This window comes from Astatotilapia calliptera, chromosome 5 (genome assembly GCF_964374335.1).
Source record: "Astatotilapia calliptera chromosome 5, fAstCal68.1, whole genome shotgun sequence".
NCBI classification, from domain to species: Eukaryota; Metazoa; Chordata; class Actinopteri; order Cichliformes; family Cichlidae; genus Astatotilapia; species Astatotilapia calliptera.
This window is the reverse complement of record NC_137426.1, coordinates 10141324-10149973: the sequence shown is the minus strand read 5'-3', so window position 1 is coordinate 10149973 and position 8650 is coordinate 10141324.

Below are 8650 nucleotides of genomic sequence, written 5' to 3'. Positions count from 1 at the left end.
TAAACTTAAATAAGCACTTGACCTCAACTTTGAGCAGATATCTTTGCAATAACAACCAGATGAAAACTGTGCATAGGATCATGATGCTGTTGCTTGATCTAATTAGTTTCTTTCAGAATATCAGACATTTGACTTTATATTTCTTCTCGTGAAATCAAAATAGTCTGGAAATGTGTGTGAACTGGTATCTCTCTTCACAGGTAGCTGTTTCCCTGAAATGGTCTATTTGCTCCTACTAAGATCATAAAAAGCATTTAGAGCCTGCTTAAAAAGAAAAACCACCTCCTATAGTATCTCTCTCCATAGTAGCCCTCACCTACAACGCTAACACTAACTGCCATCCCCACAGCCCTCCAAAAGTCATGCTGACCTGGCTAATGTATTCTGAAGAAAGAAGGAAAAGCTGTTTTCAGCATTGTGTGTAAATCTAAATTACAATTTGTCAGAGGTGAGTGCATCCAATATTAGAGATGCCTAAGTAACCATTATTTACTTTTTCATGTTCTGTGGCAGTTCTGGGTAAAATAGAGGGTGAATTCAGACTGGGCTGGGGTTTAGTGTATGGTCAGCATTTTTTATTGCTTGCAGGAAAACTGCCTGTGGGGATAAAAGGACAGTGTGTGGAAAAATATTAGACACTACCTATTGAATGACATTTTTTTTTAAATTTTCTTGAGCCATCCTGCCTTACAAACCCAGGCATATACAGGAAATGTATTATGCCCCCCCCCCCCTTCTTTTATTTGGTTTTATTTATTTATTTATTTATTATTACGAAGACATTTTCCTAAGGGACTTTCTCAAGGCAGCAGGGACTACAGAGGAAAAATGAAAAATTCTAACTTCTGGGTTATGAGATTTTGTCATTCAAGCGAAATAAATAAAGAATGGAAATGGGATCCTCCTGGGTTGAGTATTGGGAAGAAGACTAACAAGGTTCAAGGTCATATTGCTTATACCTCTGCCTTTTCATAAATTAATCAGCAAACTGCTAAAAAGTGTAACTACTTCTTTATAAGACTTGATTTTTGGAAAATAAGATATTTAGATGGCATCAATATGTTTTCATCTGCATAGGGGATGAGAAAAATGTGTCTATTTGCAGCCCATTCCTCTCTGATTAACTCTTCTTCTCTTTATTAATGGATATTAGAGTCCTCCTGCTAGTTTTCTTTTGCTTTGTGTTCCTGCAGACTGTAATTGTTGCTGTGATTTTAATATCTACCTCAAGCAATCCCAGGCAAGTATTTGCTCTCTCATGACTCCATCTCGGTGTGCTTTGTTGTCCTGTCAACAATTCTTTGCTTAATTCTTTTGATTAAAACACTTCTAATTAACTATACAGGTACTCCATCTGAGCAAAGAATTTGATTATTTGCAGTGGCCTGTTTAGTCTTCGACAGGAAATTGATTCCTGACTGGTTCTCCTAACCGATTTAATTCAATACATCTGAAAAGAAAAAAAAAACATATAAAGAATAATTCAGATGAAAATAACATCCAGTGTCCACCACACATTTTGGTTGTTATCACAGATTAATTCTCCTCTGCTGTGATTGTAGCATATGCTACAGCACACCACAAAATACATGTATTCCATATCCTGGTTTACTGTAAGTCTTCTTTATACTACACCTGAAAGTTAGAGTGAAAAATAACATGTTTTTCTTGGATGTTTGTGGCTCATTATAGTTAAGCCTGGGGACAGTAATCTATGAGATTACAAATAAGTGGGCCCTGCTGCTGGAAGGCAGGATCTGTGCATTTTTGCGTGGGGAGAGGGAATTTGGCAGGCTGCTGTCAAGCCAGTGGATCAAAGTCCTTTTCCCACTGCAGTGGCTCATCACAACAACAGAGAATGAGAGAGTGAGCGAGGGAGAGAGAAAGAGGGAGAGAGGAAGAGAGACAGAGATAAAGGGAGACAGAGATCTTGGAGGAAGACAGCTTACGCCACTCATGGTTGGCTTACTGTGCACACTTGCTTCACATTTGAGATCCAAAGCCCATACTGAGCGTAGCTCAATAAAGCACTCAAGTCAGCAGGGGAGACTAGATGTGCTGTCAGTGTCAGTACATCCAAATGGATTGTGGCAGTGACACATGAGCATGTACAGAAGCAATCTCTCCATGCAAAATGTGAAAAAACAATGTCAACTTTTAAGATTTATGCCTGCAGAGAAAATTATAGTGGATCATGCCGCTGTAAACATACTGTATTGAGAGCTGAGACATTAGTTAATGGTTGAATGTGTTTTTACGCTAGAGCAACACTTTGAAAAACTTTACAAGCTATCATTAGACTTGAAACTTTACCTGCTGCCTTGTACTGCACATCCAATTGCTCACATCTTTTATCGAGCAAGTGCACATGTAATCCATATATCCTCCATATCGCTGCAAAATCCAATGTGGACCATTTTTCCTTCGTGCACTCTATGGTGCACAACAGCATAAAATCTGTATTTGTCTAGGGGCAATTTCGTGTGAGCTGATATCTGTGGACATTAGAATAATGCCCCAGTAATGAAAGAAAAGCAGATTTGTGCAGACAAAAAGTATCTCAATTACAAGTTTTGTATTACTTCACTACTAAAATGCTCCCCTTGGGCAAGCATCCTATACCAAATAGTTTCAATAGACAGTGGTCAACCACAATGTCAGGGAAAGTGTAGCCTGATTTTCTGAGTCCTTGCTCAAACGGAAATACTTCTTCTATATCAAATTATCAAACACTGATGATACATACAAAAAAAAAAATAGTGTGCTTACATAATGCAACAGATTATGCATATTTAAATTCTCATATATCTACACTATGTTTAGATGTTCACTTGGTAACTTAAGAAGTATCTGCAGTGCCTGTCACAGTTTGTGAGGTATGTCTCTCTGTCTCTCTCTTGGCATTCATTATTAATCAGAGAGCGTTCTTTTTGGTTTCATGATCGCTTTGATAATCAAGGTTGCTGATAGGAGAGCACACATTCAAAATTGATAGTTTGAGCCTGGACTACTCAAGGGACAAAAGTGTTAATTAATTAAGCAGTAAGGTGAACAGAAAGCGCTTGGGCTGTACCCAGAATTGTATAACCCTCCTGAGACTTTACTACAGATGCATTCAGCTGCATCAGTCAAACTACATTAGTGTCGCAGACCAACAACCGATGTTTACCTGTTTGTCTTTTCTTTTGTTACTTTTCCGTGTCTAACAATAGTAAATCTCAACAACTAAGTTTTTTTGTTTGTTTTTGTTTATAATTCAAGTATTTATTAGATTTTGCATTTTATAACAGCAAATACAAAAATGCAGCAACCAAAAGCAAGAAGCACACAAACAAAAAACAAAACACAGAACAAAACAAAAGCAGTGAGGTTTTAACATTTGTTGTATTAAGCTCAAATGTCCAAGTCAGGTAGACATGTAGGTGCAAAAATTGTCCCACTGTTCCACCACAGCTTCCGTCACATGATGTAACTTTCCCAACATCTTTTCGCACGCAACATTTCCAATCATTCTTTCTTTCCATATACTAAGTTTTTTTTTAAAAAGGTGCCAAACATAGAAAGTCCAGTTTTTGTTGGGTGCTGTCACACCTAAAGTTTGTCTACTGGTTCGGATGAGTTGCCAAGTTTGTAAACTTGTAGTTTTTTCAGTGGTTTGGTTTCTTTTCATGCAGAAAAAACTCCAAGTGAACCAAAACGCAGCACTATAAACCACATGAAAACATTAACTCCACTTATTGGCCATATGGCCGGGGCGAAACCAAAAAAGTAATTGAAGGATGGAAGTGCTGTGTTCGGAACTAGCAAGAAACATTTACTTTAAATTTGTTTTTCCTTTTTACATTTTGCGTTCTCTGCATATCTACAGTAATCTGCCACTTCCCAGAAGGCAACAAACTTACAGCTGGCTGTCTTTAGCTCAGTTTTGCAGTATATAGCTGTATTGGTGCAAGGTTGGTTCATGTTCTCACTATAACTGAATTGTTCTGAAGTTGTCACACAACTGCACTGAGATTTTCCACAACCAAATCTGATTACTGAATTCACATTTGTATAAGTAAACTTCACCAAGGAGGAAAACTAATCAGAGTTTGATTTAAACTGCTCAGGTGAGCAGTGGTTGGTAGTAGCTTGGACTGTCCCAAATAGGGTTGCCAACCGTCCCTTAAAAAACGGAATCGTCCCGTATTTAGAAACAAAAGCACACGTCCCGTGTTGAGCTAATAAGGGACGCACTTTGTCCCGTAATACAGTGAGAATCAAAAGTAGTCTATAAATGTTAATGGAATTAACGCTTTGTTTGAAAGCATAACTCCCAGCCCCTCTCCTGCTTTGTGACCAATGAGCTGACAGCACACTTATGACAATTCAGATTACCGCTCATCTCATTGGTCGAGGAAAGGTCGCTTGCGGAGAAAATACCGGAAGACAACAGATGACCACAACAAGAAGCATGGCCAACAGGGAAACAAACGCCGACACTGCGGTCTCGGACGACAGTACACCTAAAGCTGGGCAGACACTGTGTGATTTTTTTCAGTCGCGTTATTCAGCTCCTGCTCAAACTGCACGATTGACTCGCAGGGGTTATAAGTTTATAGGTCACGATGCAGGTCTCACACTATACCGCCCGATGCTCTGATGCGACCCGAGTGCTCACACTGTGCCTCCATAACATGAAGGTTATAACAGAAAATCTGTCGCTCTGTCTTTCACCCACACAGACACACAAACCACCACCATCAACTTTGCTAAATTGCTAATGAAAAACATTGATCAGGCAGCTGTGAATGAGCAGCAGTGTAAATCCAACTATTTTCACGGTTGTTGTGGTCGTGATAAATTTGTGATGCCACATCGAAAAGGCTCGGATGAGCTTTCCGAAATTCTACAAGTTGTGCCTCCATCGCTTGTGTCCAGATCACACGCTGCACAGCCGTGCTGCTCCATCTTTTTCACCGACGTTTACGTGTTTGCGCGTGAGCAGTGTGAGCGGCTCACGAGCGATTGATGATCGGGAGCTGCTCGAGGTGTTAATCGCTTCTCGTTACCCCACGTATACTACACGATGCACGATGAAGGCCAAAATTGGGCCGATCACCAAATCGGTCGCACGACTCAAAAATCGTCTCAAAATGGGCCAGAAGCCCAGCATTAGAGCAGCAATGTTTGTTCGCTCAGAGAAAGAAAAAAAGGCTGCAAAAGCACAGGGAGGAATGGGAAAAGGGAAACACCTGGCTGGAAAAGGTCACCATAACACCTATAAAGCGCACTGCACTGTGTGCCGGCGCACTTTTTCCATAGGCATGCTTCTAATGGTGGGCACATGAAGAACATGAGGGGCGTGAAAGCTCAGGGAACCCTTAACCAATTTCTTGTCCACCAGGCCACGGCAGAAGCAGATATGGTATGTAAACACTGGTTTGTTTTTTAAACCCTCTGGTTAAGGTTAATATGGGCATGTGCAGTGAATATCAGCGCTATGTGGCCAGAAGTGTGATAATATAATTTATTTTGTGTAATAAACAACTGCAAGGATAGATGATTACAACAAATAGATGACTAATACATAAAAGTAATACATAGATGAATAATGATGATGAGTTATGATGCGTAATCATGGGAACAAGTGGGTTTACAAACAGGAGCAGCTGATTAGCATTAGAAAAGCTGAAATAATACCTCAACTGAAGCCAATTGTACTAAATGCACTAAATGTGCACAGTTACAAGAATATTTTTCGTTCTATTGCTTTCTATTAATTTATATAATTTTAAGTTAAGCAGGACAGAGTTCTTTTAAAGAAAGATTTACTTTTATTCTCAAAAGTTAAGCATGACAGGCTTCTGTTTAAGACAGAGACCTGTTTTACTGTGTTAATGTTGTCATTTTGAGCTAAAAATAAATGGCTAAATGATCATTTGTTTCCCATATGGTCATATCACAAAGAATATGCATCTGCTTAAATCAAATTCAAGTCAAATGGTTAAAAAATAATTTCACACACACAAAAAAGAGCTACCACACTGGGAAGGGTGAAGACAACTAGCTTGCCCGGCCCTGGCCACGAGGTGTCCCTTATTTATTTTTCAGGGAGTTGGCAACCCTAGTCCCAAATGATCAAATCAATTGCAAATCAAATCTTAGACTGGGTTTTATGACCACAAATGTGGAAAAAAACATGATCATAAACACAAGTTAAAGAAAATGTCTGAACTGTTATTTTAGCTCTATGTGCAACCAAGGTGCAGCATCTGGAACTGAAAGATTAAGCCAGAAGTGGCAAAAACTGTGGTTCCTCTATGTGCCTCTATGTCTTGTTATGGTCGTGTGGCAGCAGGATTTGGATCCAAATGCAGGATGCATGAGATTGAATGTAACCCCAAAAGGAAAATTTATAAAAGATCAAAACCAAGTGATCAAAAACAAAAAACAAAACAAAGGCATCAGCCAGGCTGGAGCTAATCATCTAGAAAACATTTAGAAAAGTAGGAAAGTAAGAAAAACTAACAAGTGCATGTGGTGCAAGGAAAGCACACTACCACGTGGGGAGGACGTGACAAGAAACTGAGGAAAACAGGGCTTAATAACACACATGAGGTAAATGGGGAGAGTTAAAAAGCTTGACCCAAGATAAAACATACCAGGTAAAAAATCTAGCCGTCCATTCTTTGCCGCTTATCCTCATCAGGGTGGGCTGGCGCCCATCTCAGTTAATATAGGGTGAGAGGCGGGGTACACCCTGGACAGGTCATCAGTCACAGAGAGACAGACAACCAATCACACAATTTACAGAATCATCTAGTTAATTTGAAACTAAAAGTTTTCAGCAGTTTTTTATTTTTCACTTTCACTTACATTTTACATCAGAAACTGCTTAAGGTACTTTTTGCTTACATTTGATTTTGAATCCTCCTGATTCTCTGAATCGAGAAAATGGAAAACCTACCCAATGAACAAAGATCAAAAAAGTTGACTATTTGATTGTAGCTTGACAAGGAAACATTTATACCTGTACGATCAGCTTGGAGAATTCAGGGGTATGCTGCCTGCTTTGGTAACTTCTGTGAATGTGTTACCTCTAGCTACAATTCTAATTAAATGAGTTAAATAAAAGCCTCTATGCTTCTTATTGTTTACTTAAATTTTGATTCTAGTGGATTTGCAATGTTCATTGTTGCACCAGAATGTAAAGAAATATACAGAAACATCTTGGCTTTAAAGAGCAGGTTAAAGAGGAATAAACATAGACACAGTTAAGAAAACCACCCATCTTCTAACCCAGCGGTCCCCAACCCCAAGGCCGTTTGGTACCGGGCTGCGAGAGTTGAGGCTCGGGTGTGAAATTTATGGTTTTCAGGGTTTTTACTGTTATTTTTTTATTTTTATCGTTTTTATCATTAACTCAGGATCTTTCCCAGGATCTTTTCCGGTGTGTTATGAATAAATCTTATCTTTTTTTTTTTTTTGTACTGGTACTGTTTTTTTTAAGGTGTCGTGGATAAATAAAAGGCCGGTCTGTGAAAATATTGTCGGACATAAACCGGTCCTTGGCGCAAAAAAGGTTGGGGACCGCTGATCTAACACATAGCTTTCTTTTCCCCCCCAAACAAATGGCTAGTCTTTATTGCTTAGTTAGTTATGGTTAACTAGTTGTAGTGTTTTGTATTACCATTAAATGACATTACTGTGCGTTTAGGGTGTTGAAATATTTGCAAGACAATACAATTCAGTTCTATACAAACCAAACCAAAATGGCATTTAGGAATATAGTACCCTTTTGCCTGACTTGAGCTAAAAGCAATAGAAGCACATGAAGACAAAATGAAAATGAATGAAAATGTTTTGAACAAGTAAGCTGGCAAACTGCATCTTGTAATGTGCTACTCCATGTCCTTAACGCCTCTTCCCTCATGCATACTGTTCTGGCATCAAGGTATAAATTACATTCAGTAAATGAAACATGGTTTCAGAAGAAAAATCTTGGGTGTTTAGCCTCTAAGGCTACAGTTGGAGGCACAATTGACAATGATGATGTAGCAAGGACAGCAGGGGTAAACTTTAAAAAAACAGCAAGAGGTCACAACACATGGAGCCTACACAGCAACTGAAAGCAGAGTTTATGAATTTCATGAACAGCGGGAGAGCACTCGTGGGCACAAATAGATAACGAAAGGGACATTGCACCAAATGTGTGATCAGCGTAATAGAAGCCAATTTCATGGGTGGCACGAATTGCATGGCAAAGTATGCTGTGCCACTTTTTCAATAAAAGTTAAAAAACAAACAAACAACAACAAAAAACAACAACCTGTGAGTATATTTGGTTTGTAAAATTGATGAATGCCAGTCAGTACACAAATTTAAGGCTCTACAAACTAAAATGTAATAAGGATGAGGTGACATGCCCTCCTGACTAGGGCTGGGCGATATATCGAGTTTTTAAAAAATATCGATATATTTTCATACGAGATATAAGATGTGACAATATCCTTTATATCGATATAGTCTATGTTACGTTATAATTATACTTGTGGAGCCACAAGTTTGCCTCTCATTCGTCCACTTTTGTCTCTACACAACGTTACTCGGCCTCGCCTCTCTTTCACTGAACACAACTCCCCCTTCTCCCCCATAGCTTCACCTGCAG